This window comes from Triticum dicoccoides, chromosome 6B (assembly GCF_002162155.2).
Source record: "Triticum dicoccoides isolate Atlit2015 ecotype Zavitan chromosome 6B, WEW_v2.0, whole genome shotgun sequence".
NCBI lineage: Eukaryota > Viridiplantae > Streptophyta > Magnoliopsida > Poales > Poaceae > Triticum > Triticum dicoccoides.
The window spans coordinates 29,844,843-29,857,882 of record NC_041391.1 but is presented as its reverse complement, the minus strand read 5'-3'; positions in this window follow the sequence as shown (position 1 = coordinate 29,857,882).

Sequence of the window (13,040 nt, the reverse complement as noted above, 5' to 3'; positions counted from 1 at the left end):
CACACATCGGCTTTTGTTTCCACCTCTGTATTGGGGCTGAAAAAGATAGAACACTTGGCCTCGCTCACCATTTGGCCTGATGCTGCACAATAGTCATCCAGGATCCTTTTTAAGGTTTGGGCATTCCCACAGTCTGCTTTCATCAAGATGAGGGAGTCATCGGCAAATAATAAATGTGAGATACGAGGGGAGTCACGGCACACCTGAACTCCTTGTAAATTCCCAAGGTTCTCCTCATGGCAAATAAGTGCAGATAGGCCTTCCGCACACAGCAGAAATAAGTAAGGAGAGAGGGGATCCCCTTGCCGAAGCCCTCTTGTTGGTGAGAATGGCAAGGTTTCATTTGAATTGAACCTTACCTTATACTGCACAAAAGTCACACATGCCATAAACAATTTTATCCATCTTGCATCAAAACCAAGCTTCCCAAGAATTGCCTCCAAAAACACCCACTCCACTCTATCATAAGCTTTGTGCATGTCTAGCTTCACCGCACATGTCCCTTGCTTCCCTGTTTTCCTCTTCGTCATTGTATGAAGGCACTCATAAGAAACAATAACATTGTCGATAATAATCCTTCCAGGCATGAACGCACTTTGGGTTTCACTGATGATATCTGGAAGTAGTAGCTTTAACCTTGCTGCTAGCATTTTTGATATTACTTTATAAACAACGTTACAAAGACTTATGGGTCTAAACTGTGCAACCGTCTCCGGGTTCTCAACCTTCGGTATGAGCACAATAGTGGTCATGTTCCACCCTTCAGGAATGATTCCCGTGTTCACTGCCTGCAACACTTCTTTTACTAGTTCATCGCCCAATACTGGCCAGAATTTCTTATAAAAAATTGCGTGTAGTCCATCTGGAGCGGGTGCCTTCAAATCCCCAATACTGAACAATGCACGCTTAACCTCCTCGGCAGTGTACGGCGCCAATAAAGCTTGGTTCATATAATCTGTAACAGAGTGTTTCACTTTATTCAGAACATTTACATTAGGAAGAGCAACTTCAGATGAGAATAAATGCTGAAAGTATTCTGCTATCATAACCCTCATTGACTCATTATCCTCCACCCACACACCCCTATCATCCTTCAGTTTGCGTATATGGTTCCTCTTCTTCCGGGAAGTAGCAAAGTTGGTGAAGAAGTGTGTGTTACGATCACCAAACTTAAGCCAGTTTGCCCTACTCCTCTGTACACAGTAGATCTCCTCCTTCTCTAAGTTTTCTTCAATTGCAATCAGCAAGGCACGTTGCCGATCCGCCGACTCGTCAGTGAGAGTGCCCGACCGCAAGCTTTCCAACTCCTCCTTAAGCTCTTTCAGGCGTCTATGGGGCGCCTTCAAGATTTCCCTATCCCATACGTGCATCTCTGCATGTACCGCAGCAGTACGTTCTGCCAACATTGCATATGGATTGGTTCTGTTCCATGCATCAGATACAAGCTGCTCCACATCATCCTCCTTCAACCATCTCGCTTCAAACTGCTTGGCTTTTACTCTAAAATGATTGCTCGCCAAGTCACCATCTGTGTCCAAAAGGACCGGTCTATGATCTGATTTAGTATGCCCTGTGTTGGTGATCTTTGCATTAGGGAAGAGACCTAGGAACTGTCCATTGCATACAGCTCTATCCAGCCTCTCCCGTATTCTTCGTCTCCTCCAAGTGAATTCGTCTCCGGTGAAGCCCATATCCTCAAGTCCACTGTCAACCAAAGCGTCCCTGAACCTCTGCATCATATTTTTTGGTCGCGGCGCTCCACCTTCCTTCTCATGAGAATACAGAATCTCGTTAAAATCGCCTGCCACTACCCATGGTGCACGCGCTTGCTGATACAGGTTGCGGATGTACCCCCATGAAAGGTGCTTATCCTCCCACTTAGGTTCTCCATAGAAACCTACAAACCTCCAAGATTCATCCGATGCACCTCCCACAACCACATCAATGAAGTTCTTTGATTTGTCCTTCACTTGTATTTCCACCGGGTTCCGCTAGTAGAGGATCAGGCCTCCACTAGCTCCCACACTCTCGACAACCTCCATCTTATCCATATTTATTTTCCTTCGAACCTTCTCTGCCTTAGCTGTGCTCAGGTGTGTTTCAGACAGAAAAAACACATCTGGCCCAAACTGCTTCCAGACATCCAGAAGCGATCTCACTGTCGCGGTACTGGCCAAACCGCGGCAGTTCCAACATAGTATTTTCATTGGTCCTGGCGATCACCCTCAAGGGGAGTCACCGATGTGCTTGGTGTTGGATCCTCACCCACACTTGTGGGCCTCATTCTAAAGCTACACTGCAAGTTAGTCCTACGGATGATGAAGGTAAGAAAAAAATAGAGATACCATTGATCAAAACAAAGATTACAAGGGTGTGCACAGTGATGTTATCTTAGGGGTGTCACGTAGGATATAAATGCTGAATTGGAGGAGTGATGAAGCATCAGAAAAGGTTTGCCTTCTCTTAACTAAGAAATAATCTCTTAACAACAATATCTCTTGCCACATGTATTTAGGGATATCTACTTATCAGAGATAAGACTAAAAAATAACCCAGTGTACATAATTTTTTATTGTCTTCTCTAGATTACATGGTGAGCTTAAGATAAGACTACCTTATCAACCACTATACATGGATAAAATTACAATTCTTGAGGGCGACCGACAAACCCTGGGCCCCTCTCACGGGTGACTCTAGGACACAAACCCTAGCCCCTCTAGCCCCTATCCGCCTCCCCTCCCTGCCGCCACCTGAGAAGGTCACCGGCATCCCCTTGTGACTGCCAGTGAAGGTGGTAGTGAGGTTTATGCTTCCATCTGTCACTTCTGGGAACTCTGGATGCTGGGTCGGTGGCTCTGGGTGCGATGTTGGCGTCAACCTCTTCAGGCAGGTGGTGTTGTCTGGCCCTTCCAGTCGCATGGGTGGTGGTTGGTAGCAGTGACTCCTCGCAGCTCAAGATGGCAACGGGGACGGGGATCACCGGGGGTCACACTGTTGGGGAACGTAGTAATTTCAAAAAAAAATCCTACGTACACGCAAGATCTGTTGGGGAACGTTGCAGAAAATTAAAAATTTTCCTACGGTCTCACCAAGATCCATCTATGAGTTCATCTAAGCAAGGAGTCTAGGGAGAGAGTTTGCATCTACATACCACTTGTAGATCGCGTGCGGAAGCTTGCAAGGTGATGATGTAGTCGTACTCGACGTGATCCAAATCACCGATGACCAGCGCCGAACGGACGGCACCTCCGCATTCAACACACGTACGGGACGGAAGACGTCTCCTCCTTCTTGATCCAGCAAGGGGGAAGGAGAGGTTGATGAAGATCCAGCAGCACGACGGCGTGGTGGTGGATGCAGGGCGTCACAGCAGCAGGGCTTCGCCGAGACTACGAGGGAGAGACGTAACGGGGGGGAGGTGGAGGCGCCAGGGGCTGGTGTATGAAGTCCCTCCTCTCCCCCACTATATATAGGGGTGCCAGGGGGGCGCCGGCCCTAGTAGATGAGATCTACTAGGGGGGGCGGCGGCCTAGGGGAGGTTTCCCTCCCCCCCAAGGCACCTAGGGGTGCCTTCCACCACTAGGACTCCTCCTAGGGGGAAACCCTAGGCGCATGGGCCTATAGGGGCTGGTGCCCTTGGCCCATGATGGCCAAGGCGCACCCCCTACAGCCCATGTGGTCCCCCGGGACAGGTGGCCCCACCCGGTGGACCCCCGGGACCCTTCCGGTGGTCCCGGTACAATACCGATAACCCCGAAACTTGTCCCGATGCCCGAAATAGCACTTCCTATATATAATTCTTTACCTCCGGACCATTCCGGAACTCCTCGTGATGTCCGGGATCTCATCCGGGACTCCGAACAACATTCGGGTTTCTGCATATCCATATCTTCATAACCCTAGCGTCACCGAACCTTAAGTGTGTAGACCCTACGGGTTCGGGAGACATGCAGACATGACCGAGACGCTCTCAGTCAATAACCATCAGCGGGATCTGGATACCCATGATGGCTCCCACATGCTCCTCGATGTTGTCATCGGATGAACCACGATATCGAGGATTCGATCAAACCCTGTATGCAATTCCCTTTGTCAATCGGTACGTTACTTGCCCGAGACTCGATCGTCGGTATCCCAATACCTTGTTCAGTCTCGTTACCGGCAAGTCACTTTACTCGTACCGTAATGCATGATCCCGTGTCCAACAACTTGGTCACATTGAGCTCAATATGATGATGCATTACCGAGTGGGCCCAGAGATACCTCTCCGTCATACGGAGTGACAAATCCCAGTCTCGATCCGTGTCAACCCAACAGCTACTTTCGGAGATACCTGTAATGCACCTTTATAGTCACCCAGTTACGTTGTGACGTTTGATACACCCAAGGCACTCTTACGGTATCCGGGAGTTACACGATCTCATGGTCGAAGGAAGAGATACTTGACACTTGCAAAGCTCTAGCAAAACGAACTACACGATCTTTTATGCTATGCTTAGGATTGGGTCTTGTCCATCACATCATTCTCCTAATGATGTGATCCCGTTATCAACGACATCCAATGCTCATAGTCAGGAAACCATGACTATCTGTTGATCACAACGAGCCGGTCAACTAGAGGCTTACCAGGGACATAGTGTGGTCTAAGTATTCACACGTGTATTACGATTTCCGGATAATACAGTTATAGCATGAATAAAAGACAATCATCATGAACAATGAAATATAATAATACTTTTATTATTGCCTCTAGGGCATATTTCCAACAGTCTCCCACTTGCACTAGAGTCACCAATCTAGTTACATTGTGATGAATCGAACACCCATAGAGTTCTGGTGTTGATCATGTTTTGCACGCGAGAGAGGTTTAGTCAGCGGATCTGCGACATTCAGATCCGTGTGCACTTTGCAAATCTCTATGTCTCCATCTTGAACATTTTCACGGATGGAGTTGAAACGACGCTTGATGTGCCTGGTCTTCTTGTGAAACCTGGGCTCCTTTGCGAGGGCAATAGCTCCAGTGTTGTCATAGAAGAGTTTGATCGGCCCCGACGCATTGGGTATGACTCCTAGGTCGGTGATGAACTCCTTCACCCAAATCGCTTCATGTGCTGCCTCCGAGGCTGCCATGTACTCCGCTTCACACGTAGATCCCGCCACGACGCTCTGCTTGCAGCTGCACCAGCTTACTGCTCCACCATTCAACATATACACGTATCCGGTTTGTGACTTAGAGTCATCCAGATCTGAGTCGAAGCTAGCATCGACGTAACCCTTTACGACGAGCTCTTCGTCTCCTCCATAAACGAGAAACATGTCCTTTGTCCTTTTCAGGTACTTCAGGATATTCTTGACCGCTGTCCAGTGTTCCTTGCCGGGATTACTTTGGTATCTTGCTACCAAACTTACGGCAAGGTTTACATCGGGTCTGGTACACAGCATGGCATACATAATAGATCCTATGGTTGAAGCATAGGGGATGACACGCATCTCTTCTTTATCTTTTGCCGTGGTCGGTGACTGAGCTGAGCTCAGTCTCACACCTTGTAACATAGGCAAGAACCCCTTCTTGGACTGATCCATTCTGAATCTCTTCAAAATCTTATCAAGGTATGTGCTTTGTGAAAGACCTATGAGGCGTCTCGATCTATCTCTATAGATCTTGATGCCTAATATATAAGCAGCTTCTCCAAGGTCCTTCATTGAAAAACACTTATTCAAGTAGGCCTTAATGCTGTCCAGAAATTCTATATCATTTCCCATCAAGAGTATGTCATCTACATATAATATGAGAAATGCTACAGAGCTCCCACTCACTTTCTTGTAAACGCAGGCTTCTCCATAAGTCTGCATAAACCCAAACGCTTTGATCATCTCATCAAAGCGAATGTTCCAACTCCGAGATGCTTGCACCAGTCCATAAATGGATCGCTGGAGCTTGCATACTTTGTTAGTGTTCCGTGGATCGACAAAACCTTCCGGCTGCATCATATACAGTTCTTCCTTAAGATGCCCGTTAAGGAATGCTGTTTTGACGTCCATCTGCCATATCTCATAATCATAGTATGCGGCAATTGCTAACATGATTCGGACGGACTTTAGCTTCGCTACGGGAGAGAATGTCTCGTCGTAGTCAATCCCTTGAACCTGTCGATAACCCTTAGCGACAAGTCGAGCTTTATAGATGGTAACATTACCATCCGCATCCGTCTTCTTCTTAAAGATCCATTTGTTTTCTATCGCTCGCCGATCATCGGGCAAGTCTGTCAAAGTCCATACTTTGTTTTCATACATGGATTCTATCTCGGATTTCATGGCTTCAAGCCATTTGTTGGAATCCGGGCCCGCCATTGCTTCTTCATAGTTCGAAGGTTCATTGTTGTCTAACAACATGATTTCCAGGACAGGGTTGCCGTACCACTCTGGTGCGGAACGTGTCCTTGTGGACCTACGAAGTTCAGCAGTAACTTGATCTGAAGTACCTTGATCATTATCATGGTTTTCCTCTTCAGTTGGTGTGGGCATCACAGGAACGGTTTCCTGTGCTGCGTCACTATCCCGCTCAAGAGGTAGTACTTCATCGAGTTCTACTTTCCTCCCACTTACTTCTTTCGAGAGAAACTCTTTTTTCAGAAAGCATCCGTTCTTGGCAACAAAGATCTTGCCTTCGGATCTTAAGTAGAAGGTATACCCTACAGTTTCCTTAGGGTATCCTATGAATACGCATTTTTCCGACTTGGGTTCGAGCTTTTCAGGTTGAAGTTTCTTGACATAAGCTTCACATCCCCAAACTTTTAGAAACGACAGCTTAGGTTTCTTTCCAAACCATAATTCATACGGTGTCGTCTCAACGGATTTAGACGGTGCCCTATTTAAAGTGAATGTAGCTGTCTCTAGAGCGTATCCCCAAAATGATAGCGGTAAATCGGTAAGAGACATCATAGACCGCACCATATCCAATAGAGTGCGATTACGACGTTCGGACACACCGTTTCGCTGAGGTGTTCCAGGCGGCGTGAGCTGTGAAACGATTCCACATTTCGTTAAGTGTGTACCAAATTCGTGACTTAAGTATTCTCCTCCACGATCTGATCGTAAGAATTTTATCTTTCGGTCACGTTGATTCTCCACCTCATTCTGAAATTCCTTGAACTTTTCAAAGGTGTCAGACTTGTGTTTCATTAAGTAGACATACCCATATCTACTCAAGTCATCTGTGAGAGTGAGAACATAACGATATCCTCCGCGAGCCTCAACGCTCATTGGACCGCACACATCGGTATGTATGATTTCCAACAAGTTGGTTGCTCGCTCCATTGTTCCGGAGAACGGAGTCTTGGTCATTTTGCCCAAGAGGCATGGTTCGCACGTGTCAAACGATTCATAATCAAGAGACTCTAAAAGTCCATCGGCAGCTTCTTCATGCGCTTGACACCAATGTGACCAAGGCGGCAGTGCCACAAGTATGTGGGACTATCGTTATCAACTTTAAATCTTTTGGCATCTACACTATGAACATGTGTAATATTGCGCTCGAGATTCATTAAGAATAAACCATTGACCATCGGAGCATGACCATAAAACATATCTCTCATATAAATCGAACAACCATTATTCTCAGACTTAAATGAGTAGCCATCTCGTATTAAACGAGATCCAGATACAATGTTCATGCTCAAACTTGGCACTAAATAACAATTATTGAGGTTCAAAACTAATCCCGTAGGTAAATGTAGAGGCAGCGTGCCGACGGCGATCACATCGACTCTGGAACCATTCCCGACGCGCATCGTCACCTCGTCCTTTGCCAGTCTCCGTTTATTCCGCAGCTCCTGCTGTGAGTTACAAATATGAGCAACGGCACCGGTATCAAATACCCAGGAGTTACTACGATTACTGGTAAGGTACACATCAATCACATGTATATCAAATATACCTTTGGTGTTGCCGGCCTTCTTATCCTCTAAGTATTTGGGGCAGTTCCGCTTCCAGTGACCCTTCCCCTTGCAATAAAAGCACTCAGTCTCAGGCTTGGGTCCATTCTTTGACTTCTTCCCGGTAACTGGCTTACCAGGCGCGGCAACATCTTTGCCGTCCTTCTTGAAGTTCTTATTACCCTTGCCCTTCTTGAACTTAGTGGTCTTATTGACCATCAACACTTGATGTTCTTTCTTGATTTCAGCCTCTGCTGACTTCAGCATCGAGAACACTTCAGGAATGGTCTTTTCCATTCCCTGCATGTTGTAGTTCATCACAAAGCTCTTGTAGCTTGGTGGGAGCGACTGGAGGATTCTGTCAATGACCGCCTCATCTGGGAGGTTAATGTTCAGCTGGGTCATACGGTTGTGCAACCCAGACATCTTCAGGATGTGCTCACTGACAGAACTGTTCTCCTCCATCTTACAACTGTAGAACTTGTCGGAGACATCATATCTCTCGACCTGGGCATGAGCTTGAAAAACTAGTTTCAGCTCTTCGAACATCTCATATGCTCCGTGATGCTCAAAACGCTTTTGGAGCCCCGGTTCTAAGCTGTAAAGCATGCCTCACTGAACGAGGGAGTAATCATCAGCGCGAGACTGCCAAGCATTCATAATGTCTTGGTTCTCTGGGACGGGAGCGTCACCTAGCGGTCCTTCTAGGACATATTGTTTCCTGGCAGCTATGAGGATGATCCTCAGGTTTCGGACCCAGTCCGTATAGTTGCTGCCATCATCTTTCAGCTTGGTTTTCTCTAGGAACGCGTTGAAGTTCATGTTGACATTAGCGTTGGCCATTGATCTACAAGACATATTTGCAAAGGTTTTAGACTAAGTTCATGATAATAAAGTTCTAATCAAATTATGAACTCCCACTTAGATTAGACATCCCTTTAGTCATCTAAGTGTTACACGATCCGAGTCGACTAGTCCGTGTCCGATCATCACGTGAGACGGACTAGTCATCGTCGGTGAACATTTTCATGTTGATCGTATCTTCCATACGACTCGTGTTCGACCTTTCGGTCTCCGTGTTCCGAGGCCATGTCTGCACATGCTAGGCTCGTCAAGTTAACCCTAAGTGTTTTCGCTGTGTAAAACTGTCTTACACCCGTTGTATGTGAACGTAAGAATCCATCACACCCGATCATCACGTGGTGCTTAGAAACGACGAACTGTAGCAACGGTGCACAGTTAGGGGAGAACACTTCTTGAAATTTTTATAAGGGATCATCTTATTTACTACCGTCATCCTAAGTAAACAAGATGCATAATACATAATAAACATCACATGCAATTATATAGTTGTGACATGATATGGCCAATATCATATAGCTCCATTGATCTTCATCTTCGGGGCTCCATGATCATCTTGTCACCGGCTTGACACCATGATCTCCATCATCATGATCTCCATCATCGTGTCTTCATGAAGTTGTCACGCCAACGACTACTTCTACTTCTATGACTAACGTTTAGCAATAAAGTAAAGTAGTTTACATGGCGTTATTCAATGACACGCAGGTCATACAAAAAAATAATGACAACTCCTATGGCTCCTGCCGGTTGTCATACTCATCGACATGCAAGTCGTGAATCCTATTACAAAGAACATGATCTCATACATCACAATTCATCATTCATCACAACTTCTGGCCATATCACATCACATGATCAATCGCTGCAAAAACAAGTTAGACGTCCTCTAATTGTTGTTGCATCTTTTACGTGGCTGCAAATGGGTTCTAGCAAGAACGTTTTCTTACCTACGAATCACCACAACGTGATTTTGTCAACTTCTATTTACCCTTCATAAGGGCCCTGTTCATCGATTCCGCTCCAACTAAGGTGGGAGAGACAGACACCCGCCAGCCACCTTATGCAACTAGTGCATGTCAATCGGTGGAACCGGTCTCACGTAAGCGTACGTGTAAGGTTGGTCTGGGCCGCTTCATCCCACAATACCGTTGAGCAAGAAAAGACTAGTGGAGGCAAGTAAGATGACAAAATCCACGCCCACAACAAAGTTGTGTTCTACTCGTGCAAAGAGAACTACGCATAGACCTAGCTCATGATGCCACTGTTGGGGAACGTTGCAGAAAATTAAAATTTTTCCTACGGTTTCACCAAGATCCATCTATGAGTTCATCTAAGCAACGAGTCTAGGGAGAGAGTTTGCATCTACATACCACTTGTAGATCGCGTGCGGAAGCTTGCAAGGTGATGATGTAGTCGTACTCGACGTGATCCAAATCACCGATGACCAGCGCCGAACGGACGGCACCTCCGCGTTCAACACACGTACGGGACGGGAGACGTCTCCTCCTTCTTGATCCAGCAAGGGGGAAGGAGAGGTTGATGAAGATCCAACAGCACGACGGCATGGTGGTGGATGCAGGGCGTCACAGCAGCAGGGCTTCGCCGAGACTACGAGGGAGAGACGTAACGGGGGGGAGGTGGAGGCGCCAGGGGCTGGTGTATGAAGTCCCTCCTCTCCCCCACTATATATAGGGGTGCCAGGGGGGGCGCCGGCCCTAGTAGATGAGATCTACTAGGGGGGGCGGCGGCCTAGGGGAGGTTTCCCTCCCCCCCAAGGCACCTAGGGGTGCCTTCCACCACTAGGACTCCTCCTAGGGGGAAACCCTAGGCGCATGGGCCTATAGGGGCTGGTGCCCTTGGCCCATGATGGCCAAGGCGCACCCCCTACAGCCCATGTGGTCCCCCGGGACAGGTGGCCCCACCCGGTGGACCCCCGGGACCCTTCCGGTGGTCCCGGTACAATACCGATAACCCCGAAACTTGTCCCGATGCCCGAAATAGCACTTCCTATATATAATTCTTTACCTCCGGACCATTCCGGAACTCCTCGTGACGTCCGGGATCTCATCCGGGACTCCGAACAACATTCGGGTTTCTGCATATCCATATCTTCATAACCCTAGCGTCACCGAACCTTAAGTGTGTAGACCCTACGGGTTCGGGAGACATGCAGACATGACCGAGACGCTCTTAGTCAATAACCATCAGCGGGATCTGGATACCCATGATGGCTCCCACATGCTCCTCGATGTTGTCATCGGATGAACCACGATGTCGAGGATTCGATCAAACCCTGTATGCAATTCCCTTTGTCAATCGGTACGTTACTTGCCCGAGACTCGATCGTCGGTATCCCAATACCTTGTTCAGTCTCGTTACCGGCAAGTCACTTTACTCGTACCGTAATGCATGATCCCGTGTCCAACACCTTGGTCACATTGAGCTCAATATGATGATGCATTACCGAGTGGGCCCAGAGATACCTCTCCGTCATACGGAGTGACAAATCCCAGTCTCGATCCGTGTCAACCCAACAGCTGCTTTCGGAGATACCTGTAATGCACCTTTATAGTCACCCAGTTACGTTGTGACGTTTGATACACCCAAGGCACTCTTACGGTATCCGGGAGTTACACGATCTCATGGTCGAAGGAAGAGATACTTGACACTTGCAAAGCTCTAGCAAAACGAACTACACGATCTTTTATGCTATGCTTAGGATTGGGTCTTGTCCATCACATCATTCTCCTAATGATGTGATCCCGTTATCAACGACATCCAATGTCCATAGTCAGGAAACCATGACTATCTGTTGATCACAACGAGCTGGTCAACTAGAGGCTTACCAGGGACATAGTGTGGTCTAAGTATTCACACGTGTATTACGATTTCCGGATAATACAGTTATAGCATGAATAAAAGACAATCATCATGAACAATGAAATATAATAATACTTTTATTATTGCCTCTAGGGCATATTTCCAACAAGATCATGGTGATGGCATAGCAACAAGAGGGGAGAGTGTTGTCCACGTACCCTCGTAGACCGTAAGCGGAAGCGTTATGACAACGCGGTTGATGTAGTCGTACGTCTTCACGATCCGACCGATCCAAGTACCGAACGTACGGCACCTCCGAGTTCAGCACACGTTCAGCTCGATGACGATCCCCGGATTCCGATCCAGCAAAGTGTCGGGGATGAGTTCCGTCAGCACGACGGCGTGGTGACGATGATGATGCTCTACCAGCGCAGGGCTTCGCCTAAACTCCACGACGATATGACCGAGGTGGAATATGGTGGAGGGGGGCACCGCACACGGCTAAAGAACGATCCGTAGATCAACTTGTGTTGTCGTGGGGTGCCCCCTGCCCCCGTATATAAAGGAGCCAAGGGGGACGGGGCGGCCGGCCGAGGAGGGCGCGCCAAGGGGAGTCCTACTGGGTTTCGTAGTAATTTCAAAAAAAATTCCTATGCACACGCAAGATCATGGTGATGTATAGCAACGAGGGGAGAGTGTTGTCTACGTACCCAACGCAGACCGACTGCGGAAGCGATGACACGACGTAGAGGAAGTAGTCGTACGTCTTCACGATCCAACCGATCAAGCACCGAAACTACGGCACCTCCGAGTTCGAGCACACGTTCAGCTCGATGACGATCCCCGGACTCCGATCCAGCAAAGTGTCGGGGAAGAGTTCCGTCAGCACAACGGCGTGGTGACGATCTTGATGAACTACAGCAGCAGGGCTTCGCCTAAACTCCGCTACAGTATTATCGAGGTATATGGTGGCAGGGGGCACCGCACACGGCTAAGGAATAGATCACGTGGATCAACTTGTTGTGTCTTTGGTGCTAGCCCTGCCCCTCTATTTATATGTTGAGCCCCGGGGTCGAAACTTGGAGCAAAAGCCTCCTCAAAGTCGGTTTTTCCCGAAAGGCAAGAGTCCCACTCGGACTCCAGGACCAAACGCCACAATCCTTGGCGTCTGGCCCAGACGCCATGGGCCTCGGCGTCTGGCCCAGGGCCAGACGCCAGGGTCTCCGGCGTTTGGCCCCCTGGCCTCCGCAAAACTCCTTTTTGCACCGATATAAAGCCTCATGGGCTTGACCCCTTGGCCTAACCATATCATCCAATATATGAATCTTTACGTCTCGACCATTTCGAGACTCCTCGCCATGTCCCCGATCTCATCCGGGACTCCGAACTCCTTCGGTTCATCAAAACATGTAAACTCATAAT